This window comes from Ascaphus truei, chromosome 8, assembly GCF_040206685.1.
Source record: "Ascaphus truei isolate aAscTru1 chromosome 8, aAscTru1.hap1, whole genome shotgun sequence".
Taxonomy (NCBI): Eukaryota; Metazoa; Chordata; class Amphibia; order Anura; family Ascaphidae; genus Ascaphus; species Ascaphus truei.
The window spans coordinates 14,105,552-14,126,817 of record NC_134490.1 but is presented as its reverse complement, the minus strand read 5'-3'; the positions used below and the strand labels follow the sequence as shown (position 1 = coordinate 14,126,817).

Genomic DNA, 21,266 nt, shown 5'->3' with positions numbered 1-21,266 from the left:
CGGGGGAGGGAGCGGGGCCTCTGTAACAGAGCAGCCCCTCTCCATCAACGTCGCGGCATCATGTCAATGTGTTGCCATGAAAGTGCGCCGTCATGCAGTCATGACGATGCCCAGGTGGGCCTTATGGCGTTGTTATGCCACTGACACAGAGTTATGTTGACAATATATGGTTACATTAAATTTACAGACATTTCAGAACAGTTAGAGATATTATATGATTATGGGCATATGTAAGAGTTACAGACAAGATTACTGTGAGACAGTTGAAGTCTTGAAATTACTTATAGTGGAGATGGCTTTGACAGTCTCTGGTAGATTGTTCCAGTTGTGAGGTGCACGGTAACAGAAGGAGGAGCGACCAGATTCCTTGTTGAACCTTGGGACCGTGAACAGTCTTTTGGAGACAGATCTCAAGTGCTGCATGTGGTAGGGGTGAGGTTCTTGTTCAGGTAGACAGGAAGCTTGCCCAGAAAGTATTTGAAGGCAAGACAGGAAAAATGTACTTTGTATCTGGTTCTTGAAGCATTTCGCAGTGGTGTGTGTTGTAATTACATTGGAGGACAGCATATTGAGTTCTGGGTGTCTAGTTTGATGAGGTGAGTTTGGGGTGCTGTGCCATATATTATGTCCCATTAGTCCATAATTGGCTTTAGCAACTACTGTGCCATGCGCTTTCTGACCAGCTGGCTTAGGGCCGTGCGCGAACGCGTGCCGCATGCTTTTCATGTGTATGCTGTGAGTGAAGGTACTGTCTGTGTGTGTGTGTATAGAGATTGTGAATTATGTATGAAATAATATTTAAAAAATAAAAAAAAGTTGTAATAAAAATATTATTTATTTACCTTTGACACACACACACACACACACACACATACATACATGCGCTGGTAGCGGCGCAAAATCATCTTTTCCCCGTCTTCGCCGCTATCTGTCGGCTCCCCGCCGTGCGCAGCGCCATTATAGAAAGGCTGACTAACGTTAGCCAACTAAAATTCCACGCGCGCCCGGCACTATAGAACGGGCCTTAGGGAGGATTTGTTCCTATAAAGCAGGGATGCACACATTTTTCAATCTGCACCCCCCTGCCAGCTCACACCCCCATTTACCTGTTCTCTGACGTCACGTGACCTAGCAACGTCGTTTGACGCCGCGTTACCATGGCGACACATCACCAGAATTCGCCGGAGACCCAGTAAGAGATTTACAGAGGCCTTGCGTGCTCCCTGGGATTTAAATGCTTTAGAGAATAGTGCAGGGTCTCTGGAAGCGCTGTGCCCCCCACATAATTTTTTTGCGCCCCCCACAGAAACTTTTGAATCCCTGCTATAAAGTATACCTAGTTTGGCATAGGTTTTGGATGTCAGAATATCAATATGCAACCCGAATGTTAAATAGGAGTCAAGCCAAATTCTTGGATACTTAAAACTAGTGACAGGGGCTAGAATGGTGAGAGTTGGTTCTGATCTGCAATGAGTGAGATTACATGCAGGTAAATGAAACTGCCTTGTAATATGCGAGATTCTCTGCAGGTGAGTGTCTTGTAATGAGTGTGACTCCCTGCAGGTAAGTGAGAGTGCCTTGTAATGGGTGAGATGACATGCAGGTAGGTGAGACTGCCTTGAAATAAGTGAGATTACATGCAGGTAAGTGAGACTGCCTTGTAATGAGTGAGACTCCCTGCAGGTGAGTGCGAGTGTAATGAGTGAGACTCCGGGCAGGTGAGTGACACTACCTTGTAATGAGTGAGGTGACGCAGCCGCATGTGAGTGACGTGCCATAGGCTCCTGCAGTGAGCGCACATCCAGTTCAGTGACGTACCCTTCCACGTGCCCGCGCCCCCGTTCACGCAGCTGTAGGAGTGAGTGGCCTCCTGCACGCATGCGTGCGCGCCACCCTCACGTCATCCTAAGTGCCCGCGCTCTGGGAACGCGCTCCATACGGTGCTCGGTGTCCTGAGCGCGGCTGAGAGCAGGCGGGTGTGCGCGCGTGCGGGCGGAGGATGAATATCCCTCTGCTTTCTCCTCCTCCTGTCCCCGGACTCCGCGCTGAGATGTGACCCCGGAGACACAGAGGGGAAGCCGGGAACTGCAGTCTCCCGGAGGTGAGAGAGGGGCAGCCGTGTGCCAAGGGTAATAATGGGGTATTGGCTGAGTGCTAACGGGGTATTGAGTGGGCGGGTAACGGGCCTTTGGGTGGGCACTAAAAACAATGATATTAATGAAGGAATAGTAATAGGGCATTGATAACAGAGAATTAATGTGTACCAATTGGGCATTGTAAGTATATAAGGACCTTTGAGTACTAGTGTGGTGGTAACATAAGGAGTATTAATGAGCATCAATGGGCCTTTGGGTGGCCAATAACTTAACGGGTTGATTAAGGAATATTAATGGGGCATTGGATGCCGGATGGCAGAATATTAATGAGTACAAATGGGGTATTGGGTTTGGGAAGATCATAAGGGCCATTGAGAAGTACCAATGGAGCATTGGGTGGCTTGTAACATAAGAGGCAGTAAAGAATACCAACTGAACATTGAGGTGATAAGAGGGGTATTAATGAGTACCAATGGGGTAAGAACATAAGGGTCATTAAGAAATATTAATCGAGAATACCGTCATTGTACACCCTAAATACCAATAGAAGTAATTGAGTGATATAATAGTGGATATTAAGGAGTGCTAATTGGGAGATAACAATAATACGTACAGTATTATTAAATGCTTGTGGCACAGACTGGGAATAACATAAGGGGTATCAGTAATTACTCATAGCGTAACTATTGGGTAGAACGATAACATTTGGGGGGTGTGAAGTAGTACCAATGGGTTGCATTAAGTGGGGTGAAAACATGAAGAAGTACCAGTTTGTACTTTAGTGTGATGAAGTGACCCGAACGAGCTCGCCTTAATGAATATTGAGTGATGACAGCAAAGAGGTGGTACAATAAGCAGTGTTATTCATATGGATTATGACATTGTGAATGTGATAACATTAGGGGGTTAGTTGCTTCTATGGGAGTGGTGATAATGTGTGGGATCACACCTCCAAGCAGCTGTAGAAAGGAGAGTAATTCCTCACAATCTAGACCAGTGCAGTAATCCAATGTGTTTTGCAGGCCCTTTGGCAGTGATGGGGTTACAGAAAGGTCTGCAGGCCTTGGTTTTATGTATGTATTCCTGCAGCCCATTGTGGCATGACTGTACAGCCAGTGACATCATCCAATGAGTATATCACGTTCTGCTATGGGATGACACAGGAGGGATGGGAAGTGTAGGACTGGATCCTTTTGATGCGTCTGGAGTGTCGGATGCTGCAGCACCAAACTCATAGGCCTGAGGATGTTATTGCAAAACATAAGCTCACCAACCTGTGCCCTGCATTAACCCGTCATTATAAAGAAGTTGGTTATGTGTCTTGTACTGGGAGGCATTGTACTTTTAATGAACAACACATTATTAGGTATTGAAGGCAGATCTGAAACTGAGGGCTTTCATCTAGCGAGGGCATTAACTGCCAGGTAATACTAGCCACGCTGCTCCCACTCTGGAACAGACTCACTTGTACAGATCGAGAGTCCCCTATCTGGAAATCTGTAGAAACAGGCTCAAGACCTACCTGTTTACACAGGCACTTTAATAAACCACAACCTGTCCGGCATTTATAGTACAGTCCCATCTTGGATTGTATCTTTCCTTGTGTTTGGTCTCTCTTATAACCTTAAATGTTTTTCTTTCCTTTTTGTAACTGTGGTGCTTTGAGTCCCATTGGGAGAAAGTAGCTATATAAATAAAGTTATTATAATATTTGCGCCTGTTTTTTGTAGTTGCTTTGTTTGCTTGGGCATTCTGGTGTTTCTCGATACCACAGGGAATTTTATGCGCAAGTTAGCCAATCCGATTACTGGGTTTTCATTCTAGCACCCGTTTGTGGAACAGTTATCTTTATCAAACCTTTACGGATTGCTGTACATTGTTTGCAGCGCAGTGTTGATTTTGTATAGCACATAAGGGTTAAACCATGTCTCCTAAGATTCTGTCCCCTATGTGTCTCCTACTGCAGGGGTGCTCAACTCCAGTCCTCAACCCCCCCCTAACAGGTCAAGCACTGGTGGCTCAGACTTTGATTGAGCTACCTGTGCTGCAGCTGGGAGATTCTGAAAACCTGACCTGTTGAGGGGGGGAGGGATGCTGAGGACTGGAGTTGTGCACCCCTGTCCTGTATCTGACTGAAATACTGGAACTTTTACTCCTCTATTATATATTTGTTACATTTGCTGCAGGTTTCTTTTGAAGGGTTTTAAAATATTAAATGTTACCATATCGAAGTTGAGTTTAATCCCAGTTTCTGCTGCTTTTTAGCAGCTCATTTTATCAACCTGTGCCTCAGATACAAAAAATAAGATGGTAAATTCTTTAGGGCAGGAACTTGTTGCAAATACTGAATACAGAACTGTGTTCCTCGTCAGCGCTATTATTATTAATTCCAATTTACTTTATGTTGCTCATTTCAACTGGGACTTTGAGCTTTTTGAAGATAGAACAAAGGTCCAATTCTATTTGAAAAGATACCATGTTCACTTATTAACACTGGCTGTCCCATATTCTGCTTGGTTCATTAGATATGGACAAAGTAAGAAATCCATATGGCTTGGAAAAAAATATTTTATATTTAGCTGTAAAGTAGGTTATTATTTATAAAAATGTTTTGCCAGGAAGTAATACATTCGAGAGTTACCTCTCGTTTTCAAGGATGTCCTGGGCACAGAGTTATAACAATACATGGTTACATTAAATGAGAAGAGGTTATACAGACAGTTGGTGGACAGATAGTTGGAAAATTGGGTACAGGATATAAAGGCCTGGTGAGTTTCAAATTGAAATAGAGAAGCTTAAAACATCAGCAAACAGCTCACACCCTTTAGCTGCGTCAAAGGCTGTCCGCCTTTGGGGGTGCAGATGTACACTGAAGGGGTTAGGTAATTAAGACTAGCTAAATGAATAAAAACGTGTGTGTGTGTGTGTGTGTGTCTCACTTGTGAGCGCATTCATGTCTTAGGCTAAGGCCCCGCTCCCAGAGTCAGCGCGCCCGCACTGCAGACAGGCGGGGCGCTGACATACACAGACCGCGATATGCGGTCTGTAGGGAGCCTGGGCGGGAGTGGGAGGCTTGAGCCGGAGGGGGGCGTGGCTTGAGTGGAGGGACCCGCTACTCTCCCCCCCCCCTCCCTCCATGGCTCGGGCTGCTGATTGAAGGTAAGTAAAGCAACACACACACAGACAGAGGCAGGCACTCACGCACATACACACACACAGGCACTCACGCTGCTTTCACTCCACACTCCTCCCCGCTCCCCGAAGCCTCCCCTCCCCATTGGCTCACAGCCACACCACGTGATGCGTCAACGCTAGGGATCACCATTCTCTTGTATCCCATAGCGGCTGACGCGCCACAGCGTGTAGTAAGCTGTGCAGCCAGGGGGGACCGGGACCGGCTCCGCAGGATTCCCCTGCTGGTGGGGAACTCGTGTGTGGCCGCCCGCACCACCGAGCGCAGCGGGACCGAGGCCTTAGACAGGTCTGCAACCCTGATTTTATGTGTGTGTATAGAATGGCATACACCAACAGGACCGTAAATATTCAGCCACATTTAAAAAATATATATATATATTATTATTACAGAAAACAGCGCAAACTGAACTTACACTTGCAGAATATAATTGGTGAACTTATTGAAACATACACCTGATGCATCTTGTATATACGGTCTCTGTGCCGTTTGGAAAGATAATAGAAGAAACTACAGCGCAAACTGGTCTGAGGTAGTGATATAACAGTGTAAAATACATCTGAAAAAGATCAATTCAATGAAAGGGAAAGGAAAACAAAGTGAATGAAATGGAGAAAAACAAAACAAACTGTAGATAAGTTGTTGGATTGCACTCACATTTGGTCTTTAGGGATCTTTAAATTCTACAGTCGATGTATTTTCTGAGGGGATTTTCCTGATGCACCGATCCTACTCTCCCAGTAAAAACAAGAATTGAATGTCATAAGGAAACACTGTCACCTACTCCGGACACGTCCTTCTTTTGTACGATCAGCCTCGGGTCAGCGTGCACGCTGTATCCCCACTGCTTCTGCATTCGAACCTTAAACATGACCCGAAATATTCAGCCACATTTTTTTTTTATCACTTCTCTCTTTCAGTGACTTAAATAAGCCACAATATTTGCCCAATATTTTTGCCGCACTGTAGCAATAACTGGCTTAACAAATATTTCCACAATATAACCCTTAATTCTTTCAGAAGAATATGATGTGGATTGTTTAGAATCTGCCAAAAGGTTTGAAAACACGGTGTATGTTTTGTTTACAGATGTTGTGTGCTACATAGATTGATCTACTAATGGAGAAATATTGGTTTTCCACTAACAAAAAGTATTTGTTGTGCTATCGGCAGGAATTTCAGTAATTGATTTACAATTAACCCTGAGTATTCCCCTCATCAAAGAAGTTGAAAACTACTTGATAGAAAACTTGTTTATCGTGTATTAGGTTTTTTTTACATTGATATGCTGCCTGCTGGTCATGACCAGGGAGGCGGTTAGGCGGTTCCCCCCCCACCCCCCCGCTTTGTCCCCTTACATAACCAAAATAACGACAGGAGACGGTAAACTGGAGGTAAAATTGGCCGCGGCTATTTTATTAATACATAAACTACGAGGGGTAAATGCCACTCCTCGCCAGAGTGTACTTTCCCCAGGAGGGGGAGGGGAGGGTCAGCCGGCCCCGCGCCGCTGCCGTCTGCGCGAGCGGGTTATCGACGTCATGAATATATGACCTCGCCCACTCGTGCTCCCCCCGGGTTCAAACGGCCCAGTTCCCAGTCTGGCAAGAACAAGCACCTACCCCCCACGAGCCGCCGCGACAAAGGCAAAGCCGGACAACGACCCCTCCTGCTTGGAACCTTGTTCCTTTCAAGATCAGCAGAGTAACAGACTTCCATACTGCAACAGAACAGAGAAGCATTACCATCACATACAGTACATGTCCCATGTTACAAATCCCCCGCCCTCGCTTCGTTAACGGTTACCGCTAGATTGCCCCAACCTAATTAAGGGGACGGGTGGGTGGGAATTCGCTGGCGGGAGGCAAAGAGGACTTGCCCCCGCCAGCTTGGACTTAAGCAGCCACGGTTGGCTCCTCCCCTGGACAGGGGAGGGCGATGCGGGGGCGGGCCAGAGGGGGGAAGGCCGCCCCCCCCCCCCCGGTCATGAAACCCCCCCGCCTATAGCTGGGGGGGTCGCTTTAGAGATGGACAAACCAGTCCAAATCCGTTCCCCGAATTTGCCATGGAAACTCTGCTGACTGATTGTTACAGTTTAAATCTGCGCGGATTAATCCAAAACCGCCATTGGATACAATCCGTGGATTTTAAGGAAACCATCCCTGGATTCCGCAATCCGCTGAAGGCTTCTAAGAATCCAATCCGCGGATTGGATTCTTAAAATCCGTCAGCGGATTGCGGAATCTGCGGATGAATTCAGTGTTAAAAAAAAAAAGGCAAATAGTCATATTTCTGACTGATCCATTGAAATCCGCAGACCAAAGGAACCGGCCAATACGCGGCGAAACAAATCCTCCACATTTTTTTGCCTATCTCTACTGATCAATATTTTATTGTGCATTTGGCAGAATGCATCTTTAGAATCTCTTCCTGAGGCACTTATCATGAGCATATAACTTGGTCACATTACTTTTTCATTCTGTGTCCGAACTCTGAAAAGTCATTCTATTCCACTTCTTGTGCCAAGGCAGAAATAAGCCATGGGCCACCTTTAGTATTCAGAGCCTTTATTATCTACTCACCAGGTATATATTGTCTACTGATGTTGCTATCTCTAAATCCTACTTTTAAGATCACTGCATAACTGAACAATATTATTGTCAGTAAAAGAAGCCTTGTCATTATTTTGCGGCCGAAAGCTGCATTGTGCTAACACTCTTCATGAGCCTGAGTAAAACTGGCGGTGACATGTGAATTGAACAATGCGTTTATTCCAAGGTTTTACAGCAAAAAGAAAACAGTAACCTTTTTAGTATTAACGAGATATGCAGTTTATTCTAAAACTACTGTAAGGAGTGAGAGGATAAAAAGTGGAAACTTTACTTTGTAATTATTCCAAATGTTGGTAAGAAACCTTGCCTTGCTCATTGCATGAAGTTTGATTCTTTTCTCTCCCCTGCAAAGTGAGATGATACAGATTCTATCTTGGGCAATGCAAACATCACTTTCATGTTGGTGACCACTTTTATAAGGATCCCAAAGTTTTGATAGGATTTAATTTTTCCTGATCTATGATCCTGATTTTCTATTAAATGGGTCAATGTTTTGCTACAGTACGGAGTTGCATTTACTTCATTCATTATTTGCTCTGGTATAAAGGGATAAGGTGACTACATAGGTTAGTTCCAGTAGAATTAAGTTTGAATATGGAAATTATACTGCATTCTTGCTGGTGCATCCTGGTGTTTTACTGTAGTTATAATTGCAGTTCATGCTGCACACTCCTCTCTCTGTCAGTGCGAGTGTTTGTAGACAGTATCTATAAAAGTGTTGCGCAGGTGTGGCATGAATGTGATTCATCGTGCTTGTTTTCCAGCATGTGCACTGTAAAATAACAGCATGACGTAGACGAGAAATATAAAAATAATATAATCCGTTTGCAGCCTGAACGACAAGCCAATAGACATGTTTATTTCATGAGCACAAACTAGAACACGGAATAGCTTACACGCCATAAAGATCTTGCGCAATGTTTTTTTCGGTATGACAGAGGCATAATACGTATCTTCTAAAGTAGCAAAATGTTATGTATGGACAAGTTTTGGCTGTATTTGTCTGTTCTAAAGCTAACCAGCGTAACGGAATACAGTATCGCAATCATTGTATATGCCAAGTATTCTAATGATCTGTAGTGGAAACAGAAAGAAAGGAATATTAGCTCACAAATGAATAACAAGTCAGAGTGAATAGGTATTTATTTGCTGCCTAACCTGCATGTTATACAGGTACCTTTCTTGCAACCTATAACTTGCTGTATGAGGTTTAGACCCACATTTAGTGTTAGGCCATCAACTGAATAGGCTTTAAGGTTCGTTAATGTGTAGCGCCAGTAACCTTTGGGTCTTGAATGTTAAAATTCTTGTGCCTATATACTGAGATGTAGCATTTTTAGTATGCTATGTTTTAAGTTGGTAAAGCAATACATTAGGTATTTGTATTGCTGCTTATATATAATTAAAAAAATGTTTTTGTAATCCTTGAAATGGCATAACTATAATTTGCAGGTAGTGGATGGGAACTCCCTATGCACAATATTCTTAGTTTTATTCCACCATAAACGCATAAAAGGCAGTTGTTGATGGTTGCAGAATTTGTTTGGGAAGTTTGTACATGTCTGATTTGTAAGCTCGCGCGCAGGTTTTTACAAGTAAAATATTCCCTTTAAAATGTAAGTACAGGTCCTATAATGTTTGTTTACAGGGGGACAAAATTTATTTGTTAAAATATATTCCCTTTTTTTGTGTATCCTGCACATAGTGAGGCTAAACTAACAACTCATTTGCAATTTCTCTATATTTATAGAAGGGGAGCGCTGTGAGCCTTCCTTGTTACACAAACCGCAATTTAGAAGATCTGCAGTCGGGATTATTTTCCACTAAACCCTTTCACTGTTGGAATGACCTTTTTAGTATATTTCAGATGACCACATGTCAGTCTAGCAACCCAAGTGTTAATTGCTCATTTTTGACACACCCTGACTCTCCCCCCCCCCCCCATAAACAAACACCATTTACAATCCTCCTGTTTCGCTGGTAGTGTCTGTAATAGTTTGCATCATTTAAAATATCTTGTTATTCTCTTTAAATAAAGGAGGGCATTTAATAACCCAAGTTCATTGAGCATTGTTGGTATTTAACAAAGCTTTCCAGGACACACCTATGGTCTTAGTTTGCATGTGATCTTTATAAACTTGAAAAGCTCAAACTCTACCCTGTATATAAATAACGAAAAACAAATAAAACCTATTTGCTGTACAGCATATGGCATGTTGGATACTAAGGACAATTATTCTTGTTTATAGAAATTGTTTGTGATGCACGTATTTAAGGATAGTCTCTGAAATAACTCGCATTGCACGCACACAACTTTGATGAACTTTACATTAAAAATGCAGGACCACGCTTTGCTGACGGCGGTGATATGTTTACTACGTAGATAGGTATTTTTATAACTGTTTTTGTAAGTTTTTTTTCAGTCATTGTTGTAAACCATGGAGTCTGAAGCGTATAGTCATCTCTGCCTTATTATTCGCTACCCTAATTGGTTCTAGAGGTGACCCCTATTCAGTTTTCTGTGATGCTGCTTCCCTGCCCTGGAGAAGAGTTTAGTCCCATTCATTTTAATGTAGTCCATCTCTTCTTAAGGACTGGGGAGCAGTGTTTTGAATAAGGGAATGAGTCAAATTCATTTGATCTAGCTCATGGCCTTCCCTTAGGCCTGTAATATAGTGGGTGCGCTTGCTGCGCCGTGCGCACGCACAGCACTTATAATTGGCTGTGGTTAGCCAGCCATTGTATATTAGGGCCACGCGCGCGCACAGTAGTGAGCGTCGAGCCGGCCGAGTGGGGGGAAGATTCAGAAAAGTAAGTATTTGCGCCGCTTCTGCAGTGTGTGTGTGTGTGTGTGTCAACGTTGCACAATAAAAATAATTTTTATTCATACTCTGCAACATGTGGTTCTTTTATTTTTTTAATTTAAAAAATATTATTTAATTAACTCACACAATCTATACACACACACATTTACCCAGTGTGACACACAAACACACAGTACCTTCCAAACTGTCGCTCACAGCAGCACGGACCCGTACACACACAGTGTGCGTTTGCACAAGCATGTGCGCCCACTATATTACGGGCCTAACACGGCTTCACAGCATAGTAAATGGGTGTCCATAAATCTTGTTACTTTCTGGAGTAGCGCAATCAAGATTGACAGTCGCCCTTTGCCAGTCTCTGTTCAGGGTCCCTGTCAACTAAAACCCAGATTCTTGAATAAGTGTCACGCAGCCTATGGATGGTGGAGCTGGGGGGCAGTGCATTGCAGGCCTTTCTAGCAGCGAAAGGGTTGGGTTCAATTATAGAGTGGGCAATGAAGCTAAAGGTAGGATGTCAACCACTCTTAGAGAGCTTTTCTTGAGTTAGTTGCTAGCTCTGTATTTTATTAACCCCCACCCCCACCAATTGACTGTACAGTACAGATACTAATTCATTTTAATGAAGAAAGTGACTAAAATTCAGTTTAGTTTTTGATAACCTGCAGCTTTAACCAAAAAAAAGTTAATCTCCCGTTATTTTACCTCTGGGCCTTTTTGTAAAGACAGTCTAGACAAAGTGGATTCTATATTTATCTGTGTGTGACTGCAGACTTGCTGCTACAAGAATAGAGAAGGGAGAGTCCTTTTTATCTTTTGTGTTTCTATAGACTTCTTTTGTGCTGTCTGCAGCCATGCTTGATTTGGTCCATTCTCTACTCATTTTACTATAGGTCCTTTTCAATATCTCTTCTACATTATTTCTCATTCTTGAGTCTCTCCTTGCTCTTGCATTTGTATTCCCTTTACTGTATTTGCCCTAAATACTGTCTCTTAGACTGTCCCAGTGCACTTTTATTGAAGAGGAGAATTTCCTGTTGTATTAATGAATGCTGAGTAATAAAATGTTGATGTTTGACAAGTAAACAGGAGATGAATGTTAAATGTGCTCAATATGTTTCATGCAAAGTATTTAAACATCCTTTTGATATATAATATTGTAATTATTTAAGCACCCATTAAATAATTCTACAATGTAAATATAAGATTTTGTTTTTTTAAGAAAATGTCTATTTTTAATATTTATAAAATGTTTCGTACACAGCAAATAAATTGCTGCATTTTTCTGTTAGTTAAGTAGTTACAAGAAAACTTGAATGTATCTTAAACTGGCTTAAACATGTTGCTGAATTCCACCTACTTCTCCAGTGGTAATTGTTGCAATGTTCTCATCATATATTGTGGGAGTAAAGCCAGCACATTCCCTTATTTATACCAGTGATTTTCAACCTTTTTTTGGTTGAGGAACCCTGTAATTATAATGAGAAATTCTGCGGAACCCCAACTCTTTCTAATAGCGCGTCTCAGATCAGATGCATTGTAAGGAACCCAAACCCTCTTAGGCCGCGCTTATAGTGCTGGCGTAGGCGACGCAACCGATGCCGTCGCCACCCGCGAAAGTTGTAATTTGTTTTTTTAGCGACGGTCGCCAGTGACGTCACTAAAGGGGGTGGGCCGCGCAATTTGATTGGTTTAGAGACGGTCACATGTGGCGACTGTCTCTAAAAAATCAAATAGACCCGGGTACCAATTTTCCAGCGCTGGCGACTGAGTCAATTTTTTTTGAGCGCCGCTGTGGGCACTATAAGTGCAGCCTTATAGCGTCTCTATGATCAGATGCATTATAAGGAACCCCAACCCCCGTCTAATAGCGCGTCTGAGATCAGATGCATTATAAGGAACCCCAACCCTCGTCTAATAGCGCGTCTGAGATCAGATGCATTATAAGGAACCCCAACCCCCGTCTAATAGCGCGTCTGAGATCAGATGCATTGTAAATTCTTCTGTATTTGGTACAATTTTCAAATGACCTGAAAATTGCATGTAACCCTTTTGGGATACTCGGGAAAACAAGGGTTCCTATGAACACCTGTTGGAAAAACACTGCCTTATACACACAGAATTGAAAAAATGTTTTACATTGGCATCAGTGGTTCCTGTAAACTCCTTTTAGTGCTGAAGTTGCACATCTTGCATTGAACTAGAGAATTAATGTGACCATTTTTAAATGAATACTGTTTAGTGCTGAATGTGCTTAAAGTTTAAAGAGGCAGTCCCTAAAATAGGTAATTTGTACATATTTCCATCCTATGATAATGTTTATTTTCTTTTTCTCTGGGTCTGCATATCAATTACTTTTATTTAATGATGGCATCATCATAACTTTAAAAACAGCACAAAAGTGACAACACATTAATATTTTAGCTACAAATGATAGAAGCGTTTTTATGTATTGTTTACCATGATAATGCTAAAAGTGAAAATATTAATGACGTATACTGTTTGTTTTTATAGGTCAATTGGCTACATTTCCATACCGCTGTGTACACACCCTTGTTCACTTTGTATTAGCATGGAGTGCACATAGAGCAGCCTCAGTTGCTCTACTTGGATAATTGTAGGTTGATATTTAATCTTTGTTGGGTGGTGGACATGACTTTTTGAGGTCAATAGTGTTGGGAACCCAGAAATTAGACCCACGTGGTTGAGATTATCAGGGTTTTTGTACTGAAGCTGCATGCTGTTCAAATGTCCATTGTTCACCAGGATAATCTCTTCAAATGTGTGATCTCCACTAAATGGGATTCTTTGTGTATAGTAAAATGTCTAGGGAGGTGTCGCCAATGATCACCCTTTCCAGATAATTTAATTTGAATTATTTGGAGAACACACTTTGACTTCTGGAAAAATAGATATGCCCGTGGAAACATCTAACTTTTAGTCTTTTGTGGATTTCACAGATGAAAAAAATGGAGATTGCTTCCGAGGTTCACAGCACCTTCACTCAGCCAGTTGTATGAATATAAAAAAGTTTATTAGTAACCAGCAATGTACAACAGCATGAACACTCTTGCGCGTTTCGTCCAAACCAGGACTTTTTCAAAGAGTGAATGTGGATTTCAATCCATTGAACACTCAAAACCAACTTCTCTAATTCACTGTAATTGTTCATTTATTTTTGATATATATAAAAATGTGTTAGCTTTGTGGGCTTTGTACAATGCTAAAATTATGATTATTTTTTTATGTGCTGGAATTTCAGACTGTTTCAAGTCTCAATTCTTTTTCTGCGTAAAAGTTTGAAAATGACTTGTAATGTAATTGAGAATATTAAATTATTTCTACCGATTAGCAGCCTAGTAAATAATGAACAAGGCACATTATATTCAGTTCGCCTTCTGGAAAAGAGGCGTATAAGTAGAAGATGATCTCTTCCATATTTACTATGTACAGTACTGTAAATATTTAATGCTATTCTGGCTGTAACTGAGATGATGCATATGTGTAATATATTTTCCCTTATACTGTGTCATTTCCATTATACTATAAAGAAACAGCAGCCAAAACAATATTGTTGCAGTCAAAAAATAGAAAAATAAAGTACCAATATTTAATTTTTTCAATGTATCACTGCAATATGTGTCTGCTGCCCCTTTTAGGGACAAAAGCTCTGTTCTCAATCGCTTCATACATTAAGAGATACAGAAACTGCAGTAAATCAAATGTTTTCTGGACCTATGCAATCACATTAACATGCTTTAAATAAGATTGGTAGAAGTAATATATATCATTAATAAATTGCTAGCATTCAGTCCTTGGCTAATATTGTCTAGCACTGCTTCGGGGGAGGGAGGAACTGTGCATATTCTAGCCATTTATAATGTCTAGCACTGTTGCTGTGGATAGATACAATATGGTAACAAAGGGAGGGGTTCCCCAGGCACACCTAATTCCAAATAAAGTAACAAGAAAAATGCTGGTGCTGCTGCACAAAGGGCCTTTCCTGGGCGGCCCCATAAAGTAGCTTATAGAAAGTAATGACTGCAGTGCCCTCACCTTCTGATTGATATAATCTGCCCATTATAGGGTCATTACAGGAAGTTGTATATTACTTGATGGATATTGGGCTCAATTTTGATTTACTCACAGATATTTGTAAATGACATAGGCAGTGGTTGACAAAACTATAAAAAAATGTAGGCGCCAGGCAGAATTTTAAGGAGCCAGAGTTTGGGGAGGGGGAGGTGCAGTCATTGCACTTAACATCCCTCCCCCTCACAGAGGCTGTGTCGGTTTCTGTGACACACACTGAGACGCACTCTTCCCCTCCTTGTTCCCCACTGTATGGGAACATTCCCAGCACGATTTTCCTCGTTCCCCACAAGACTAAGCGGCGCAGACTGACCTGTCAGTAACTGCCGGTCAGTGTGCCCCATCCTGCTTTGATGTCACTCTAGCAAAGGGGAGCCCGTTGCGGCGGTGACTGGAGCGCAACATAGGTGCAAGGTCTAACATTTTAGGAGCTCGGGTGGCGAGGTGCCTGGGATTGTTCCATCCCTGATCTAAGACAATGTATTTATTTTATTTTGGAATATTCGTGATATAGGTTCTTTAGCAAATGTTATTAGGGGGTTAATTAGTGGGTTAATTAGTGTGACCGTCTATACTTCTGTTCCACTTCTGATCACTTTTTGTTTAGGTTAGAAAAGCATTTGCTTCTCCTTCCAGATTATTCTCCTTTTCCTTGTTATAAAAATCCTTTACTTAGCCTTTTTGAGCATTGCTGTTGCCCTGGAAGATGGAAAGGGGATTTTGTTTTGCACCTGGAAGCTATTCTTGCAGTATATCTAATTAGCACATTTCTGTTTAATCTAATCACAGGGGGTGATCTGACGATGCTGGCCTACAACGTTATTGCTCTGTTCTCTTGTCCAATATAATTGAGTAAAATATCAATTTAGCAAATGTTTCCGTGTGTGTGTGTGCTACACATCTTTTGGTTCCTGTTTAATCTAAAGCAACAAGTCTACTCCATTTTAAGGGGGTAATTGTATATACTCCAAGGCAGCCGTTCAGACGTCGGAGATTTTTGGCGGAAACGAGGCCAAACGACCACGTAGGCTGCGGCCATAGTGCGCGCGCCATGATAAAAAACATTACGTCAATCAGGCTGGCCATACTACGCAACGGCAGGATTTTGAGGAAACTATTTTTTTTTTCGTGCTGCGGCCATGTCACGTGAGCTTTTGAGCCAATGAGGGCGAACCAGCCTTGTGACGTCATGACCACGCCTCTCCATCAGTCTACAGATTGCTCGCGGCAACAGGTGCACGTGACACCTTGCGCACCGTCGCTCGCACGCCTGCACTATATCCGACGCCTAAGAAGTATATAGAATAATTTGCTTAAAGTCGATGCATTTGAATTGTCCTATGTTTCTTCCGTTTTGTCCATAATCAATCAATGTGTAGTGACTGTCTGATTCTGACAGGCAATTTGCACTACTTTAACTAGGAATATCGAGACATTTTTACATACAGGCATACCCTGGTTTAAGGACACTCACTTTAAGTACACTCGCGAGTAAGTACATATCACCCAATAGGCAAATGGCAGCTCACGCATGCGCCTGTCAGCACGTCCTGAACAGCAATACCGGCTCCCTACCTGTACCAAAGCTGTGCGCAAGTGGGGAGACTATACAGCCTGTTACAAATGCGTTATTTACATCAGTTATGCACATATATCACGATTGCAGTACAGTACATGCATCGATAAGTGGGGAAAAGGTAGTGCTTCACTTTAAGTACATTTTCACTTTGCATACATGCTCCGGTCCCATTGCGTACGTTAATGCGGGGTATGCCTGTATACCCTTTTTTAATATTTTATTTAACCTTGTTTTTTATTTGCATGTTAATTATCATTAAAGTATCATTTTTACTTGATCTTCGTTTTATAAACCAGCATGGAGGAGAAGCCAATTCTGAGGGTAAAATAACTGTGGGATAGTTTACAGGGCTAGAGAGATGTGATGGGAAACATATTTCTGCACACGTATAACTACTTTAATTGTACATGAACGTTTTTAAAATGCCCTCATTAACAGGAAAGCTTTTGATGCCCATATGCTAGAAATAATAACTACCAATAGAAATAAAGATGTTTACTATTTCTAATAATTGCTCTAGCTTCAGCATTACAGAAGGGACTCATTGTACTTCTATTTATAATTTGTTACAGGCATTTCTTGCAGCACAGAGCATAAAATCAGATGTTTTTATAATACTTTATTTATTTATAAAATGTTTTACCAGGAAGTAATACATTGAGAGTTACCTCTCGTTTTCAAGTATGTCCTGGACATATTTAATATGACAAATAATACATGGTTACAAATAGTTACATAAATGAACAGGGTATACATTATATACAATACATTGCATGCACAGTTAGAGAAGATGTATATTATAGGCGTATGTAACAGTTACAGACCAGATTAAAATGTGAGACAGCCTTAGTTTTGAAAGAACTTAAACTGGTAGTGGATGTGAGAGTCTCCAGTAGACTGTTCCAGTTTTGGGGTGCACGGTAAGAGGAGGAGCGGCCAGATACTTTGTTGAGCCTTGGGACCATGAACAGTCTTTTGGAGTCTGATCTCATTTGATAAGTGCTGCATGTGGTAGGGGCGAGGAGCTTGTTCAGATAGGTGGGTTGTTTGCCCAGAAAGTATTTGAAGGCAAGACAGGAAAGGTGAACTTTGCGCCTAGACTCTAGTGATGACCAATCTAGTTCTTTGAGCATTTCGCAGTGATGTGTGTTGTAGTTGCATTGGAGAACAAAACGACAAATTGAATTGTACACTTTAGAAGTACAGTGGATTATGTGGGATGTTCCATCACTTGGAATCACACTGTAATTGTTCTTTATCCACCCAGACCTGCCCGTGTATGACTAAAGAAGCACCACCCTGTGAGTTACTGAACTTGTACGACGAGCCTATTAGTAATTTGTACCCTGTTGCTTTTATTGCCCCTTTTTAAATTGTATGCACCTGGACTTTCAAATATAAACTAATTATAAAGTTACAGATGTGTTTGAGCAGGCTCCAAAGTTTTTCCAGTTTTGGAAAGGTGAATAGTCCATCAACAATTTGAAACCCCAAATGCTTTTAAAGAGAGTTGATTGCAATTATTCAAACGTTTTGTGCTTTGTTCCTGGCGCTGGTCAGTGAGGCATGGTAACCTCAAGTGACTAAAGACTTTCTCTTGGGATTTATCGACCGTTCTGTAGACCTGTGATATTTACATCTCGCAAAGTCGACTAAAATATATTCCTGCTAGTGTGTAAAATATAAAACCGTACCCCAGCAAGAACATTTCATAAGTACGACATGCTGGGAGCAGGACTATACTATAAAGTAGGATTCTCTTATTAATATTATTATTCTTTTTATTTGTATGGCAGCAACGTATTCTGCCACACAGTACAATGTTGAAGGTCATACATTGTATGACGAGTACATATAAGACATACAGAACACCTACAAGCTCATATTGAACCCCCACAATACCGATATTGAACCCCCAAAATGTTTTATAATTCTTGTTCAGCTAGTCTTAGCTGATTGGAGGGTGGCAACCTCCTACCTAATGAAGCTCACTCCCTCCCACATTTAAATGGTTGAAAGCTCACTCCATGGCATCTCCCACTCTCAGGGGAACTTGCCTGCTTACAGTGTGATTGTGACAAATCTATTACAGAGTGCTTTTCCTGGTAATGTACAGGTTAATAAAAGCTTCAATCAGACTTAGAACTTTTGCAACTAATATTGACAGATTTATTATAAATCATTCTTCCTGGCAATGCACAGGTTATTAAGAATCTATATTAGTGTAGGGACCCTTGAAACGTGGTCTGCCGTGTAGTTGGCTCAAGGGCTTACAACAATTTGGCCAAAATGTTAACCTAAGACCATTTTATTTATTAGTTATTTATACATGTATATTTAGGTACTGTACCGTATATAAGTTTTTCTGGATGTGCACTGAGCTTTGTCTGTGTTTTATGTTATGTCTTTGGTTTTGAGTACATTTAAGTTAAGATAGACAATATGATGGTTGAAAATGCTTCTACCAAAGTTTACTGAGGGTTGGGAACTTTTTTTGTAACAGATGTAACTAGATTTGAATTCCTTCGCACTGCGAAGGCAAGCAGGCAAAACCCCAAAACACTCAAATTGGGATTACTTACAATAAAGAGCATAACTTTACAATGTATTTAAAATTGGATAGGAAGCCAAGTGATTTATCCGGTGGGCTTCTTTACATGTTACTAGTGTGAATCCTTGTCTGTAAACAAGAAAAGAAAGTGTGAGTAAAAATTTCCCTCTCCGGAGCTGAACCGCATTAATTTTGATCTCCATGGAGCCCCTACTCACAAGAAACTTTATATTGGAAGGGGGTGTGTAGACGGACGTTCACAGAGGTACACAATTGGAGTTGTTATAATGTGAAATTATAATAGGCTTTATTGTGCCTTTTCCTTTTCATCAGGAAATTATCCAAACACAGGGGGGAACAAAGCTTCCATTCACTTGGGAGTATTTCTAGTGAAATCCTTGCAATTAGTTCACATCTCCATTAGTTAAGCATTTTTCCCATCCCAAACACATAGCATGAAAATAAGCAGATATAAGCAGTCTCTTAATAATGAAAGTCTTAACTGTTTATCAGCTGTAGAGTAAGCTTCTCTGCTCTCCTGGAACCGCACCCGTGCATGCACAGAAAAATATCAGCATCCAGGTTTAGAAGTCTTATTGGGTGTCTTGCAATCAGCTCTGCTGTGTGGCTGGCAGAACTCAAGACATTGTGGTGTCTCCAAAGGTCAGCTCTCAGTCAGAGCTAAAGAGAGTCACTTCCTGTCTCAAATGCAGGCTTTTTGTAAACAATCTAATCAGGCAGGTGATGTTTAGTAATTAACTACCACACTGCTAGATTAAAGGAACATTACTGAACAGGGATAAGTCCCCTGTTACATACCTCCCCTGTTTGTGGGAAGCTCGGGCTTACCACGGCCAAAGCCCATCCTTCCACTCTCATTCTAGATATCTCTGTGACTTGAATGAGAGTGGATGGAGGAAGAGAACCCTCTGTCCCGCTGGGATTGGAGCCCTTTCTCCAGTTTATTTTTGTCTCCTCCCGAAGATGCTTGAGATCAGCACTCCTCAGTCGCTCGAGGAGGACTTTTTCCACGTAAAGTCTTTATCGCATGCGCGGTCTTGAGATTTCTGTTGCGTCGGGCACTCCTCTTTTTGTAGACAAAGTGTATGGCAACAGTTGTAGAGCAGTTAGGACTAGCCCTTAGAGTTTTCTGCTCTTGAATTGGCCTTTCTGCAGCTTCTCCACACCACGGAGTCGCCAGTTCAGCTTCTTCAGCTAAGGATTCTTCTGGCTTTGATTCTGCATGCCTACCTCTGTTTGTTGCCTGTTGGGCAGCTGTAGGTTTGGCTAGTGCTTTCTTTGGTGGCTCAAACTTTGTAATTTTGTTTTGAAGTTGCATGGAGTCCCCAACTCTCACTGTACCCTTGTCCTTACGAGCATTAGTTACTGTGGGATACTGGTGCTTGGGCAGAGCCAATACCTTTTTCCGTATTGGAGGAATCTGTATCAGAGTCTCCTTCATATTCTGGAGCTCTGTAATTTTTGTCGTCAAGGTTGCCGCTGCATCTTTTTTCTCCTTGGTGTACTGACTCAAGGGAATGGAACAGTCTCTCTGTCTCTCCAGCTCTTGCTCCAGTTTCTGAGCCTTCTCACGCTCCCTCTCATACTGTCACCTGGTATCGAAGCTCCGCTTCCAACGATGCTCTGAAGACATGTAGCGTGGCCTTTAGCTCATACTGCTCTGTGGGGACGTACTGGGTATTCAGACGTTCCTGCAGCGCTTGTACCTCTTTAGCAGCCTGCAGTTTTTCTTCCTGTAGCGTTTGCTGCTTCTCAGCATACTGGAGGTGTGCACTCAGACCTTGCAGTTGGTTCTGCAGTCGGTGCTCTGTGTCAAACTTTTCCTTGACTTCTTCTGTTAACTGAAAATTTTCTTCTTTCAGTTTTTTTTTGTTTCAATTTTTTTTATTAGGCATTTATAACATTTCACAGCATTTTGAAAATTGACAACATTTTGGCCTAATACAGATTTTTCTAACTTTGTCTGGAGTGGGGAAAAAGTCTCAACGTCCCCCTGACCCTCCGGGGTCTGCCGGGGTGGCGCGAGTATGGAAACAGAAAAGGGAAGAGAGAGTGGTAGAGGGGAGAGGGAGGGGGGGAAGGTTGAAGGGGGGGGGGGGGGGGGGCATTGTTCCCCTTCTCCTTGGTGTCCACAGCTTGGGCCTTTGTTTTTTGCTGTTATGGGGCATTTCGGTGCTGGAGAGCCATTTGTGTTAGCCATGGATCCCATGTATTGTTGAAAGAGGTAGTGGACCTTTTCAGAAAGGCTGACAGTCTTTCCATTTCCATCACCTCTTGCACCCTTTTTTTTATACTGTTTG

General features: G+C 42.0%; 1 protein-coding gene across 6 annotated transcripts in view; it reads left to right on the top strand.

Annotated features, from left to right (window-relative positions):
• The first annotated feature begins 1,846 nt into the window (after positions 1 to 1,846).
• The window catches only part of CCSER2 (coiled-coil serine rich protein 2), a 122,612-nt gene continuing 103,192 nt past the window's right edge, over positions 1,847 to 21,266 (top strand). For 3 of the 6 annotated variants that reach the window (XM_075610570.1, XM_075610569.1, XM_075610572.1), the window contains exon 1: positions 1,849 to 2,101. The gene's annotated coding sequence lies outside the window, so the exon portion shown is untranslated. Of the gene's footprint in view, positions 2,102 to 21,266 lie in introns of all 6 variants that reach the window. The other 3 variants (XM_075610573.1, XM_075610571.1, XM_075610568.1) reach the window with 3 other exon arrangements.